Below are 15242 nucleotides of genomic sequence, written 5' to 3' on the forward strand. Positions count from 1 at the left end.
TAATTCTGTTTCTGAAATAACTTCTGAGTTTCCAAAGTTTGGTGTAAAGCAATATTGCCATGGTTTTTATTTTTCGTGGTTTTGGTGCTTAATTAATTTTTTAGGCTCTTGGTATGAATCGGTATAATCCTTTACTGTGTAACCATATTCCATAGCACTGGGGATCCATATAGAATACAAAATGAATTATTTATGAAGTGTTTATGGTTATAGGAAATTCTAAGAGTTAATGAGGCATTCTCTCCCTGCCACTAATCATAAAAACAGTTTCCATGTCGGATAGCTTTATATATAGTAGGAGGGAAATTTCTATCATCTACTCAGGCCTTTTATGAGATGTAAGGCCCAAGATAGGAAATTCTACATTAAAAATGCAAACCACTTTATTTGAAGAGTTTTTCAAAAATGATTCCACTATATAGCTTTGGGGCTATTACATACCATGAAAAAAATACAAAATACCTCTGCATCATTAGACCATAGACATATATCTTAGGGAAAATGTCAAGACTTCTTTTTTTTTTAAATACAGTCAATTCCCACTTGAGAATTTATGAAAGCCCAGGAACTAAGTAGCCCACCCCAAATTTTTCTACAGCATATATTATGAAAAGACTTACACAGTATTAATAAAGCTGGGTAGGGTATGGAACAGTGCTTCTGTTATGATTAATAATGTGATCTGGGTAAGCTAAATGATATTGATGTCAGCATTGATATTCCAGGCTTGTGGTAGTTTCTGTTCTTAGCTCATTAATTATGGTGTAGCATTGTTTATATTATCATTTCTACTTCTCAACCAAATGAGTTATGCATAGGTGAAAGTGAGTGTCATTGGACAGTTGGGTGAATCTTAAAAAAAAAGCAAATGCAGTTTTGTTTTTATTAGTATTAAGACTTCATCAGCCTTGATTTCACCTTCAAATGTTTCTATATATATGAGGCATTATCTCAAGGAAAATAGCTTCTGCCTTATTGCTAATGTTTATTAGGCAATGCTAAAAGACAGAAGCCATCACATATTTTATTGCCATCATTTGACTTGAAGATTCTGAGTCCTTTTTTCTTTTCATCTAAAATAGATTTCATTTTTCTTACTTGAAAAAAACCCACACATTAGCAAATATACTCTTTTTATTGTTTAACCTTATTTCTTTTTTCCTACCTAGTTTCCTATTCTTTTCCTCTTTCTGATGATGGCATTACCATATTTCCAATCTCTAATTTACTACCTACCTCAACCTTCACTCACCCTACACATCCACCTGTTTCCAAATATGATTGTTGTTACCTCCTTAGATCCCCTTCTCTCCTTCACCTGGATGCCATCCTAGCTCAGGCCTCATCACCTCTCACCTGGACTATTGCTGTAGCCTTCTAATTGGTCTCACTGTCTCAATTCTGATCCTACCTTGTAGGAGACCCTAGAGTCTCCAGAACTAAAGTTTCTGACTCTGCTACTTATTGTCTTTGTAACAGTTTCCTCATCTGTAAAATGAGTGGATCAGACTAGATGGCCTCTGGGATCTTTTCCAGTTCTAATTCTATTTGCCTGTGATCCCTTTTGGGAAGGGAAGTAACTTGGTGTTTGGGAGGAGGGAATACTGAACTTGTAGAGAAGACCTAACTCCTTCAGTCACCATGTGACTCTGAGCAAGGTACTTTACCTCCTCATCTCTGAAATGAGAAAATTGAATATATGGTCCAAAAACTATCCAAGATTCCATTCATTATGCTCAGGCAGAAAGATATTACTATCCCCATTTGCAAATTAAGAACTAAGTCTTTAAATGACTTGCTCAAAGAAAGACCTTTCTTGGATCTCTTCCCCTTCTCTTCCCTCCATTTTTTCCCCTCTCTAATGCTACCCTCTATCTATACTGTATGTATCTTGTATGCACTTATATGTGTATGTACTGGCTTCCCCATTAGAATACAGGCTCTTTGAGGACAGGGACTGAATTTGCTTTTTCGTTGTATTGAAAGGGCTTATTTTGTCTCTCCAACATAACCCAGTGTTTCGTCCATAGTAAGTGCATTATAAATGATAGCTATTATAATTATGTGATAAATACTTAATCAGACTTTGTTCACAATAGAACTGGTCAGTGGTCTTCAGGACAAGAAATTGCCCATCAACCGGTAACATCATTGGATCAAGGAATTTAGACTTGGAAGGGTTTTTATAACCTAAACTTCTCATTTTCAGATGAGGAAACTAAGACTCAGGGAGGTAATTGGTTTTCCCAAGCTCCCACGGAAGGTGAGCTGATCTCTCAAGGGAAAGAGAGAGTCTAAAAATGTGTTTCTTTGTAAAACAGCTCATGCTCCTCTGCAAAAATACAAATTCAATTGACTTTGCTTCTCATTAGCTGCTCTTCTCTAAGCAGTTCAGGTAGAAGGGAGCATGGTAGCAAAGAATCTTTTCCATTGAGGGAGAGTAACGAATGAGAATAGAGAAAGAGGGAGACTGTCTCCTCTCCGAAATAAGGTTAGTTTGGTTTTTACCAAGTGTTTTATGAATTGGCTTGTTCTGGGATTCTCTTGACTATTTACTTAAGCCTGAATACTACTACCACTAATAATAGCACTTTGTTTTGACACTTTGATTCCCCTTGATGTGTCTAATAATATTTTAACTTTCTCTGTGGGTCTTGGTGTCTGTCTGTCTCTCTCTCCCTCCCTCCCACCTCCTTTTTTTTTTTTTTGGCTGTGAATGGTCTGCTCCACAAGTATAAGCATCTTGGGGTTATTCACAGAATAAAGACCCCATGATCCTTCTTTAAGGCATCTTGTTCTTTAACAGATAAATTAAGAAAACACAGGTTAAATGAGGGCCTTTTTTATCTAGCCTGCACAGGGTAGGCATTTTTCTAAGTGCATTTTCCAGATAATTGAAGCTCCCTCCTCCTTTTTAAGGCCCCAAATGTTAACTTTTTCTTTAAAAAAAATGGAACTTTTTTTTCCAAATGAGTTATGCAAGATTTTGTATGAAGATTCAAGGGTCCTCATTGTAAAAATATCATTACAAAACCCTCAGGGATGACTAAGATTGCCTATACACTAAATGGCCTTAAATTGTTTTCCCTCTTTTCATTGACCTCCTCCCCCCATTATACCTACCTCTAACAATCCCTGACCACTTTTCTAACTTGTAGTCTCTAATCTACAAAAAATAAAAAAAAAACAATTTAAATTGTTTGTAAAGGCAAGTGGACCTTAAATGAGTTCTTTCTCTCCTATGAATAAGTTTCCTCAGTTTTTCTCTGGACTTTTTTGACATCTCTAACAGCTGCTCAGAAATCCTACTTCAATTTTATAACAACCATTTTTTTTGAATTCTTGTTAATGTGCTGACTGAGAATATATGATCCTTAAGGTCAGGAATTATTTTATTTTTCTGTTTGTATGCTATGCTGATTATAAATTGGATAGTTGAGGTCTCTAGATAAGTTATTTTCACATTTATATATACACATACATATATCTAAAGATAGACTATGGAGCACTTTAGCACAGGAATTTTCCCTTTTAATTGGGATTAAAATATAATGTTTATAGACCAACAATGCTACAAGTCTTCTCCATATATTAGTCTTTGTTAAGTCATTTTAAGAATACTTAGAATCCTAAGCTTGATCTACAAATGCCTAGTCAGTTCCTGATAGAGAGAATATGCATTGCACTAATCACTACAAAGAAACAAACCATCCTGTGTCAGAGTATTGCTACAGGAAAAAAAAAGACCTCAAAATTTTAAATATGGTACTCGTCAAACCTTTCATGTGGAAGCTTCAATTTTCTTGAATCCCTCAATTGTGAAAGTGGGGGAATCCAGATGAGGGACCAGACCAGGCTGGACATAAACAATACTGACTCTGGGGAAAAGATCCATGTTCATTGCAGATAAGATATCATGGTGGACAGAACTTTAGACTGGGAATCGGAAGACCTGACTTATTAGACTCTAGACTCTCCCAGTACATGGCATTGGGTAAGTCTTTTCATATGTTTGATGCTCTATGAAATGAGGAGACTGGACCTGAAATTCCCAAAGCTCCTTTCCAGAGATACACTGTGATTCTCATTTGTTAGCTCTTCCTTTGCAAAGTTTGATTCCTTTCACCATTTATTAAGAATTTCCTATATCCCAGGTGTCTTATAGGGACTGCTAAATACCAAAAAAAAAGGGGAGGAGGAGAGGAGTCATCATTCCCAAACACCTTGAGTCCTTTTCAGGAGAGGAGATCTCTCTCAACAATTGTGCCCTTGGAGGTGTTGGGGTGATGGTGGCTGGCACTTCCATTGGCTCTGATGGGAGCATTGGAGAATTGTAGATGAAGAACCAAAATAGGTTTTTGAAGCCATCCCTCCAATCCCACCTACAAATGTGAATACTGGGGCCCAAGGAGATTAAACTGACATACTCAAGGTCACCCAACAGCAGCCCAGGTTCTCTAACCCACAAAACCAATTTTCTTTTCCTTGTATTTGAGTGTAGATATTCAGTATGTATGTATGTATAATTATATTCCATACAATACATAAAATATAGAAATATATGACTCTCTATCTCTGTCTCTCCTTCTCTCTCCTCTCTTTAGGACCTAGAAACATCTAGGTGGCAAAGTGAATAGAGTATCTAGCCTAGAGTCAGGAAGACTGGAATTCAAATGTGGCCCCTGAATTTTTTTAAAGGTGTGACCTTGAGCCAATGATCCCTTAACCACTATTTGCCTCAATTTCTTTATCTGTAAAAGGAAGATAATAATAGGGTTGTTGTGAGAATCAAATGACATAATAATTATAAAGTGCTTGGCATGCAACTTGTCACCCATTAAACGATATGTAAATATTAGTTATCTTTACTATTGTTATTATTATGTTGTCATCTGCAAAAGCCTGGTTAACGCATGGTGTAGACTATGCTAACACACACATATATGTGTGCATATATTTCCAGCTCTCTGTCTATCTCACTACCCATTTGTCTGTCACCAAATCTGAGATTTCACCAGAATAGGGAACATCCAGAAAGGACATCTTACATCCATGTTGACTGGCACCTCCCTACAACTCAGAGTATGAGAAGGTTTTCTGCATATACATATCTACAGAAATATAAAGAACTACACTTAGATTTGTGTGTGTGTGTGTGTGTGTGTGTGTGTTTATATGAATTAAAAACCTTCCTGGCCTTGGTCCTAACAATCTCCAGTGTGTGAGTGAGTAAGGTGCATAGGGTTGCCTTCTTTCCGACTCTCAGTAAATAAACCAAGCTCTTTCTAACCCTTGGAGTCTGTGGAGGGTGGTCCACACACCAATGGGTCTTGCCTGTGTTCCTTCCAAACTTAGGGCAAATGAAAACAGGAGCTGCTCTTTTCAAAGCAAGGGGGACCTTGGGGAAGAATCTCACTTCTGATCACCTCTTGTACTCTCTCCAGGGAAGGCTATATTTAACCTGACTGCTTCCTCTGCTTCATTTGGTCCCTGCCAGTATCATAAGTGTAGGGCAATTGTGAAAGCCTCTCTGAGGCTCTTGGAAAATGCAAGAAGTGGAGGTGTCTCTGGGATAGAGGCCAGTAGATGATCCGCCCCAAAAGAGTCATTTTGATTTTCTATGCAGTATCTTGGCTCAGAATGAACAGTATGCTCAACAGTTCCACATTATCACAAATAAAAGCCAAAAATCAACGAGGCATCACATCAATTAAGGTTCTAATCTCTGTATGATAAGACAATGTGATGTACAGAAAAGTATGGCCTTGGCACCTGAGGCCACCTCCTCTTCCTGCTCATTCTCTTTATTACTAGTGTGACCTTGGTTAAATCTCACGACCCCCAAGAGCTTCAGTTTCCTCATCTGGAAAATGAGGGTGCTTGACTCTATGAACACTAAGATCCCTCAGAGCTTTGTGTTTTATGAGCTAGGAAAGTGCTCATATTGGTGCTTCTCCGTCCCTCACCCCCCACCCCTTCCTGGAAGACTAATGTCCACCTTCCCCCATAAATTCTCCATTTGGCATCCACCCAACCCACCGATGGTCCAGGGGCGCGCTTCTTTTAGTTCTCTTGACATGATATATCAACAGTGTCAAAACCGGTATCATTCTGTTTCAGTAGTGGATCAAATTATTGATGCCTGGCCAAGGATATCATCACGGTTAGCAACCTGAAAGTCAATGTTCATAGACAGACTAATATTAGGTAGGATTTAAAAGGCACTTTATGAGTCTTATCTCATAAACCTCTTGGGTCCAGGGCCTGGTGTCCGCCAGTTGTTGTTTGGTCTTTTCCATCGTGTCCTACTCCTCATGACTACATTTGTTTTGGTTTTTTTTTTGACCAAGGCCATTTTCTTCTTTGACTCATTTTGCAGATGAGGAAACTGAGGCCAACAGGGTTAAGTGATTTGTCCAGGGTCACAGATTTGAACAGGAAGATGAGTCTTCCTGATTCCAGGCCAGGTGTTCTATCCACTTGCACTACCCAGTTACCCCAGAGTCTAAATCTAGTCTTGGACATTCATTAACTATGTGGTAGAACCTTTGCCTCAGTTTCTTCTACTGTAAAAATGGATATAATAATAGAACCAAATCTCTTGTTGTTATGAGGATCAAGTGAGATAATATTTGTAAAGCTCTTACAAAGTCTGGCTAATAGTAGGCTCTTAAATACTTTTTCTTCTTCCTCATTTGATCCTCCCAATTGTTAGATAAATGCTATTAATTTCTCCATGGGCGCCATTTTTATTCTCAATCTACAGATGAAGAAATTGAGTCTGAGAGAGGTTAGCTGACTTACATATATTAGAAAATGGCTAAGGTAAAATTGGAACTCAATTCTTCCTGACTAAAAGTCCATACTATATCTGCTGAGCTACCTAATTGCCCCAAAACAGTCCCCCTTTCCATCTTTCCACCACCTACATTTAAGTAAGAGGATGACACAGTGGGGAGTGATAGAAGACTGATATTCATTTGTATTTGCCTTGATTTCACGGGCTGTTCATGATTAAGTTATTTACCACTAAGGGCTGATGACTTTTCAGGGGGCCTATCTCTGACCAGGTGATACTCCAAGCCATTCTAGCATGATAAATACTGTAGGTGACTTCACTGTACCATAGGCATAGTCTTTGAGAACAAAGGACCATTCTATAATGAAGTTCTGGTGGGAAGAGAAAAAGAACTGTCCAATCACAACTTGGATAAAAGTCTAAAACGGGAGCTTGGAGAGCCAGGTTCAACTATTGGCTCTACCACCAAATATACTGTGTGACCTTGGATGGGTAGTTTCCCTCTCCTTAAGCCTGTTTTCCTTTCCATACCAGAGAAAGAAATGTAAAATTAAATATATATATGTATATATATATATATATATATATATATACACACACACACACACACACACACACACACACACACACACACACCAGCATCAAATGGCTAACTCTAATGTATACCCCATTCCACAGAACCACATTTTCTCCATTTGAAAAACACAGAGAATAACATTTGGATTGGACTTTTCTTTAAGAACTGTGGGGGCAGTTAATTCATGACATGCCACATTGCAGAAAATGTTATACAATCACTATTACATCTGGCTCTGAGAGCAGTCTCTCCTCCGCTCTAATTGGTCATTAAATAATCCCTCTCTTCTCCTTCTTAGGAATATTTTCTGATAATCTATCCCTCTGCTTTTTGTTTTGCATGTAGAAGATTCTATTTAAATGCCTATTTTCCCTATTTTAAAGTTAGCGTGGTCTAAGCAGGCAAGGAAATCACAAAGTAGACGTTCAGAATACTAGCCACTCGCTTGCACTTTTCAAATGGTGTTCTTTGATTGGTCACTCAAGTGAGAGTGATGTGCAGGTTCACAAGCAATCTGAAGACTGAGAAGATGTGATCTATGTTAGAATGGGCATAATGTTGCGTTAAGCAATGTTCAATCCGATCAATCCATCATAAGCCAAAATATTGTAAAGATCATTGGAAATTCTCTGAAACAGAAAGTTTCTTATGGTCTGGAAGAGAACATAATAGGCTATAAGGATGGAAGGGAAAAACCTATTACTTATGTTCACATCATCTATTTTTTTAAATATTACATCTGTTCAAAACACCTAAAGCATTTTTATAAAATGCATGCACTAATTACTGGCAGACCATGAGGATCCTGACAATTACGAGATTTAAATGGTTGAATGGCTTTTTTGTGTATCTGCCATAAGTTTTTTTTTCCCCAATAAAATCTTTTCTTCAGTAAGATTAGTTTTAATGGTAGAATTTACTGATTCATAAAAGCTGTGATATTGCAATAACTCCTAAGGAGCAGAAAAGAATATTTTTTAATTTTATAACCCGAAGTTGGACCAAAAAAGAAACATGATATAGAGGGTAATATGCTAGACTTGGAATCTGGAAAACTTGGATTTAAATCCTGCCTCTGGCACTTATAAGTTGTAGGACCATAAACAAATCATATATCCTCTCTGAATTCCATTGAAATAACACTCAAAATCAGTTATTCTGTGAGCAAGTAAGCATAAATTTGTTTAGGGCCAACTAAATATTGAGCATTTTACTGCAAGTGGAGTCAGGAGGAGGAAGTTAAGTGACTAGCCCAGGGTCACATGGATAGGAAATGTTTGAGGTCAGATTTGAACTCAGGTCTTTCTGACTCCAGACCCAGTGTTCTATCTACTGTGTCAACTTCCTGCCTTTACCACTGGTGACATGCGTTCCCACTTAACAATTGTGAAGTGGAAAGAACACTGCTTCTGAAGCAAGGCGAACTGGTTTATAAATTTCATGGTCAGTTAACTTCCTTTGACCTCAGTTTCCTTATCTATGGAATGACAAGGTTAGTCTAGGCACCCTTTTCAGTCCTTTCCAGCTCCAGAATTGTGGCTTGTGATACATTTCCAAATCTCAAATGAAAAGATCAATGAAAAAATGGGTTGGGGCAAAGTATGAAAGCATTTGAGTTACATTGAAGCTAAACGAATTAATGAACTTTTGTTGTGAAAAGTTTTTTTGTATTGAGAAGAAAGAAAAGACTGGACCCATGATGCTGAGATACATCTGCAACACAGTTGGTAGTCCACCATATGCAAAATGTGAAAGGAAATGTTAAATAAAGCTGAAAGACTTCTAAGTGAACCAAAGACCAAGAGTTTTATAAGTGGTCGTCAGCCTCAACAAAAGAAATTATGCCACCAGATGTCACTGTGTCCTTATAAAATGAGACAAGCTCACAACACATATCCATCACTCATGTCTAATTTGTTCAATGCTTGCTAACCTTAGAAGAGAAGGGATTTCCTTGGACAGGCATTGAAGTAGTTGGAAGCATTGTAAGAATCAAGAGGTGTTGACTTTTTTGGACTTAGCAGATTACCTTTGGGTTGAAAAACCTCCTTTCCTTCCATGTCCTGAAGCAACACTTTTCAACAGCCTTTGGGCTGTTTCAAAGGAAGAAAAAGAACATTTTGGAAAAGGAAAAAAAATCTACTTAGAGAAAAAATGTCTACAAGTCAAGTTACCGATAGAAAGCCAAGGTTATGAGTCTCCATGCCTACTAAGATTCTTAGTTCTACTGAAAAGACCAATGATAACACTAGAGGAGTTGAAAGATAAAAAAAAAAAAGTAGTAATCTGCTCAAAATCCCAATGGATTTAACTATACCTTCAACCTTATTTGAAGAAAGGATTTTTTTCTGAATTTGCATCCTGCCACTGAAATATATACTATCAGTCAATCAACAGACATTGTGAGGGGTCCAACTACACTCTGGTCAATGGGAAAGAGAAATGATTCTGACTTTAAGTACCTTACATTCTTGTAATTGGGAAAGATACTTGCCAAGAGAGATATAATTCATAATATACAATAAGGATATCAGAGAATTACAGGGATGAGAGGTGGAGCATACCTGAGGTGAAGCTAAGTATTTCAAATTACTTCAGAAATATGAACCAAAGTCTTGCCAATTTTAAACTGAGAGATTAGAAGTATCATAGAGTCAAATTTAGTAAAGATGTCCCATTTGGAATGGAGTGAATTCTCTCTACTCCTAACTCTAATACCATCTCCCACTCTATGACAATTTTTCCTTTTCTTTAAAATTTAACTCAGGTGCAACTTTCTCCATGTTTTTCTGGATCCCATCCTATCTGTACCTCTTATCAATCATTTAATAATCATCCAGGTACTGGTACTAAAAAAAATGAACAATCCTCACCCACCCAAGGAACCTACAATCTGGATTATTTTCATCTGTAGCTCTATGTTGCATCGATTATTTATGGCATATCATCCTCTCCCTATTGGATTATAAGGTCTTAGAGAGCAGGGTCTGCCTCATATCTACTACTGTATCCCTCCTGCCCATCACAGTGTTGAGCACAAAGTGATCTAATGAATGTTAATGTAAAAAATATAATGTCTGTACTATAGGTGATGTGTTTGAACAGTTAAAGGAAGACATCTGGTATGGCGGGTAGGTCCGCAAGGGAGAAAATGGGAGGAGATGAACAAGAGTCATAGGATGAAGATGCAGGATGGATTTTTGAAGAGCACCATGGAAACAAGTGCCCACATCAATGAAATCACAGATTCACTGAAGTATTAATTGATGTCTGTGACATATGAGAAGTTACCCCCTTATTAATTCTCCCTCACAGATTAAGAAAAAAAACCTTTAATTTAGCTACAGTGAGGAGCCCAAGGGGGAAAATGTTTTAAAAATTTATAAATATTTAACAACCAGTTCCTTGGGGAAAATATACCCATGACACACTATTAAATTTCAGCTGCATCATTAACATCTTAACTGTCACTGACTTAAGTCTACACAATCAAACAATTTAAAACACCAAAAATTTAATAATCATCTTTTCTGAGCCAGTACAAGATGGCTATAGCCCATCTCTGCCAATTAAGAGTTTTTACTATTTACTAGAGGGAGGAATAACATGCTGTTTAGGCTTCAGAGTTTTGAATCTCTGTCTTATACCACTTCCATGTCATCTAAGCATCATGGTTAGAAGAATGAAATACTATTCAATGAAAAATCACCTTTGAAAAATGAATTACGGTCTGAGAAGAAGACATTTTATTTTATTTTTTTTTTTTAGGTTTTTGCAAGTCAAATGGGGTTAAGTGGCTTGCCCAAGGCCACAAGCTAGGTAATTATTAAGTGTCCGAGACCAGATTTGAACCCAGGGACTCCTGACTCCAAGGCCGGTGCTTTATCCACTATGCCACCTAGCCACCCCAAAGAAGACATTTTTAACAGAAAATTCTCATCTCTTGGATCCCTTTGAAGATTTTTTCCTCCCCCACTTTTATAGCTCAGTATCAGAGATCTGGAACCAGAGCTAGAACTGATCCCAGAAGCCATCTGACCCAACCTTTAACAGAAAAACTGAGGCCAGAGTCATTAAAGGACTTGCTCAAGGTCAAACAGATAGCAAGCATTAGAGGCAGGATTTGAACCCTTATGATTTGACTCATGAATGACTATAAACATACATAAAAGAAGCTAAGCCAAGTCTGAATCTTTCGATTCTGCCTCTCATGGATGATTTTAGGTATTGTCCTCAACATGTGAAAGCAATTCGTGGAATTAGTACTAGTTCACAGCAATTCAGCTATTTTATTAATATCAGAAATAGATGCAAGAAAATAGGTTCTATAAGAAAACTAAAAACCTTCCTCTGAAACTTTTGGCAAAGTCATTTTCAAGGGAACTGTTGCACTGTCCTAGCATAAGGAGAGCAGTGCTTCTATTGATTCTTCAGCAGTTAAAGGAGAAAAGGCAAGGGATGCTACCTCAAGGGAGGATGAGAGGGAGGCATATCCTATGAGTTTGTTTATCTTTTAAATTGGAAGATCTTTCTACTTTGATTAAAGCAGCTTAGATCTCTAAACTGAGCATATGCCAAGAAGACAGAAATAGCCTTAAGGTGACTTTCTTCTCTCAAGCATTCCTTATTCTTTTCACTCCTCTAAGGCACTGAAACCTATACCTTCTAAAAGACCCCTGGCCTGACATGGTGCCAGCTTGGTTGGAGTTGAGCTGTCTCAGTGGTTAGATTTGTTTGACCCTGAATAATTAGAAAATTTATGAAGATTGAGGATTTCACTATAGACATTGTTGAAGTTTTCTCTTCAGAGCTTTCTGTTGTCCTTTCTATGATCTAATAGTCAATCCAGGCTATTTCCTCCTAGAAGACTTGATTGAACCTGGAAGGATGTCCTGGGTTTGAGTCCTACCTCTAACATTTCAAGCAATCGATATTGATTTACTTATTGCCTACTCTGTTCAAGACAGGAACTCTACTAAGCCGGGGGAAACAGAGATAAGCGTAAAATGGTGTAAATAAGAGGAAAATCCCCTGCCCTCTAGGAGCTTGCTGTATAGATAAGAGAAACATAATGAACATGATAGATATGGATAGATCTGTCCAGACAGTCAGATGAAAAAGAAAGGGAGGGAGGGGAAGATAGATTGGTAGGCAGATGAATGAGAGAGAGAGAGAGAGAGAGAGAGAGAGAGAGAGAGAGAGAGAGAGAGAGAGAGAGAGGAAGGAAGCTGGGATGATTGATTGTTAGGTAATTAAATAGGAAGATAAGAAGATAGATTAAAAGAGAACTAGAAGGATAGATGATAGATGGATGATAGATAAGAAGACAGGAAAATAGGTGGATAGACTGACAGATTAGAGAGAGACAGATTAGAGAGAGAGATTAGAGAGAGACAGATTAGAGAGAGACAGATTGGTGCACAGATAGATGGATGAATGGTAGGAATATAGAGGGAACGATAGGTACAAAGATAAGTAGATAGAAAGATAACCAGATGGAACAAGATGCATAGAATGGGAGAGAAAGAAAAAGGAAAGGAAGCAAGAAAACAGGCAAGAAAGAAAGAAAGAAAATTCAAGATAATCTTGAGGGGTTTCCTAGCTTCAAGGTACATCACATATCCTCTCTCAGCCTTATCTGTCAAATGAGTATAGTTAATTCCTATATCTACTGTCCCTTCCTCACAGGGTTATCTATAGGATTATAGATCTATAGTTGAAAGGGACCCTCCAGCTCATCCAGTCTAATCTCTTTATTTGGAACGAGCTAGGGTCCAGAAAGCTCACATGACTGCACAGGGGACCAAAGGAAGAGCTAGAACTCATCCTGGACACCCGGTTCTCCAGTTCTACATTAAGACTTCTTTTCCCCGAAGTAAACTGAGGCTCCCAGGAGATGGGGGGTATGTAAAATAGAGTGGGAATGATAGTTGTCACTATTTTCAGGGACTTTGCCTGTTGTAACATTATTGGTGTGGGGAATCAGTTGACACCTTAGGTCAAGAGCCTTTAAGAGTTATAAAAGCCTGAAAACTCAGCATGACCTCATGACCCCTCCGTGACAGGTTGAACATCCTAGCACCCTCGGAATTCTTTCCTGGAGTCACCTCTCCTTTCAGTGGAAGAGCCATAGTTCCAAAATCCTGGGCTTTCACTCATTCTAAGTAAGATTTTGAAAGCTACAAGTTTTCTATACAGCATTTACTATGTGCTGAGAGCTCTAATAAACCTTGAGGATACAAATACTAAAGAAGAAAGTTCCTGCTTTCAATCAGTTTAACTTTAATAGGGACAGACAACACTTACTGGGAAGGCGGGAGGCTGAGGGTTTTGTCTAGGAAGTCATATGGATGCTGAGTAAAGTTGTGCAGGTCAATTGTTAGTCACTTGCCAAAAGCCATAGTCATTTGACTGTTTATCATTCCTAAAACCAGAGATGGAAAAGGCTGGGGAGTCACTTGGCCTGCTGTACAGCAAAAAATAAATAAGATTTTTTTTAAAGGGCATAGAGAAGCATGAAGCACAAGCAGATGAGAACACTGAATTGGGGGATTCTTAATTATTTTTGTGTTCTAGATCACTTTGTCTTCTGAAGCCCATGGATCCCCTCTCAAATAATATTTTTAAAGGCTTAAGATAAAAATATAGAAATACAAAGGAAACTAATTTCATTGAAATACAATTATCAACATGGACCTGAAATCCATCCAGGAATACCTGGGGGGTGGGGGTCTGTGGACCCCAGATTATGAACCTTTGATTTGAATTTCTTCTCATTTTGGAAGAATAAGGCCCAAGTAAAATATGACAGAAGTAGCCAAGAGCAGAGTCGGGATTCTTGTTTAAGGCCTTGGGCCCCCAGATCCACCATTCCAGCTTCCCTTTTGACCTTCTGAGACATCATCTGCATGAAATGCATAGCACAAACCTGTGTCTGCCCTTGAGTCACTCACTCTGAGCCAATCCCTAATTTATTGCCTGGGGTTTTTTTTGGGAGTTTTTTTTTTTATAAGGGGCCAGAACCTTAATCCTCCTGAATGTTTTTAAGCCATCAATAAAACAAGGCTTGAAGGAAAACAAATTTAAACAGGCTTCTTCAGAGTTTTAAAGTGTTTATCATTTTATGATGGATAAAGGGGGTGGGTCAGTTCTGTAGAGGGATGACAGATGGGTAACTGAAAGCTCTGCTCTGGTATCCAGGGAATGTTAAAAAAGCCCAATGGGAAGCTTCCAGCATATTGGGTTTAATCTGATGTTAAGGGGGAAAATGGATAAGAATCACAAGAGATACCAGAGGAGAGAGAGAGAGAGAGAGAGAGAGAGAGAGAGAGAGAGCAAGAGAGAGAAAGAGAGGGACAGAGAGAGTGTGTGAGTGTATGTGAACAAGAGACAGAAGAATGTGAATGTGAGTGTGTTCTGTGAGAGAGACAGAAAGAGAAAGAGAGAGAGAGAGAGAGAGAGAGAGAGAGAGAGAGAGAGAGTGTGTTTAGCCCTTAGGGATGAGTGGGAGGAGATGATGGGAATATGAACCAATGAAATGGGGAGTACACACATCCCTAAGATAACAGATCCATCAAGCTATGTGTCACCTTTTGTGCTTGCAGTCATGTATTTCTGGAGACAATAAATCCTTCAAATTATTCAAGCTTCTCTTGGGTCATAAATAACTTCTGTCCTTTTAAAAATACAACACAGGCTGCATTTTGAAGAGAGACTTCTGTGTGAACTAGCAATGTTTAGTCTGAACAAGAAAAATTCTGTGGGTGGGAGGGTACAGGAGAATGTGATAGCTGTCTTCAGATATAAGAAGACGTTCAGTTACTCACATTCGCAAAATCAAGTACATAGTTGGCAAATATTTCTCCT

The sequence above is a fragment of the Macrotis lagotis genome, chromosome 6, assembly GCF_037893015.1.
Source record: "Macrotis lagotis isolate mMagLag1 chromosome 6, bilby.v1.9.chrom.fasta, whole genome shotgun sequence".
In the NCBI taxonomy this organism is placed as follows: Eukaryota; Metazoa; Chordata; class Mammalia; order Peramelemorphia; family Peramelidae; genus Macrotis; species Macrotis lagotis.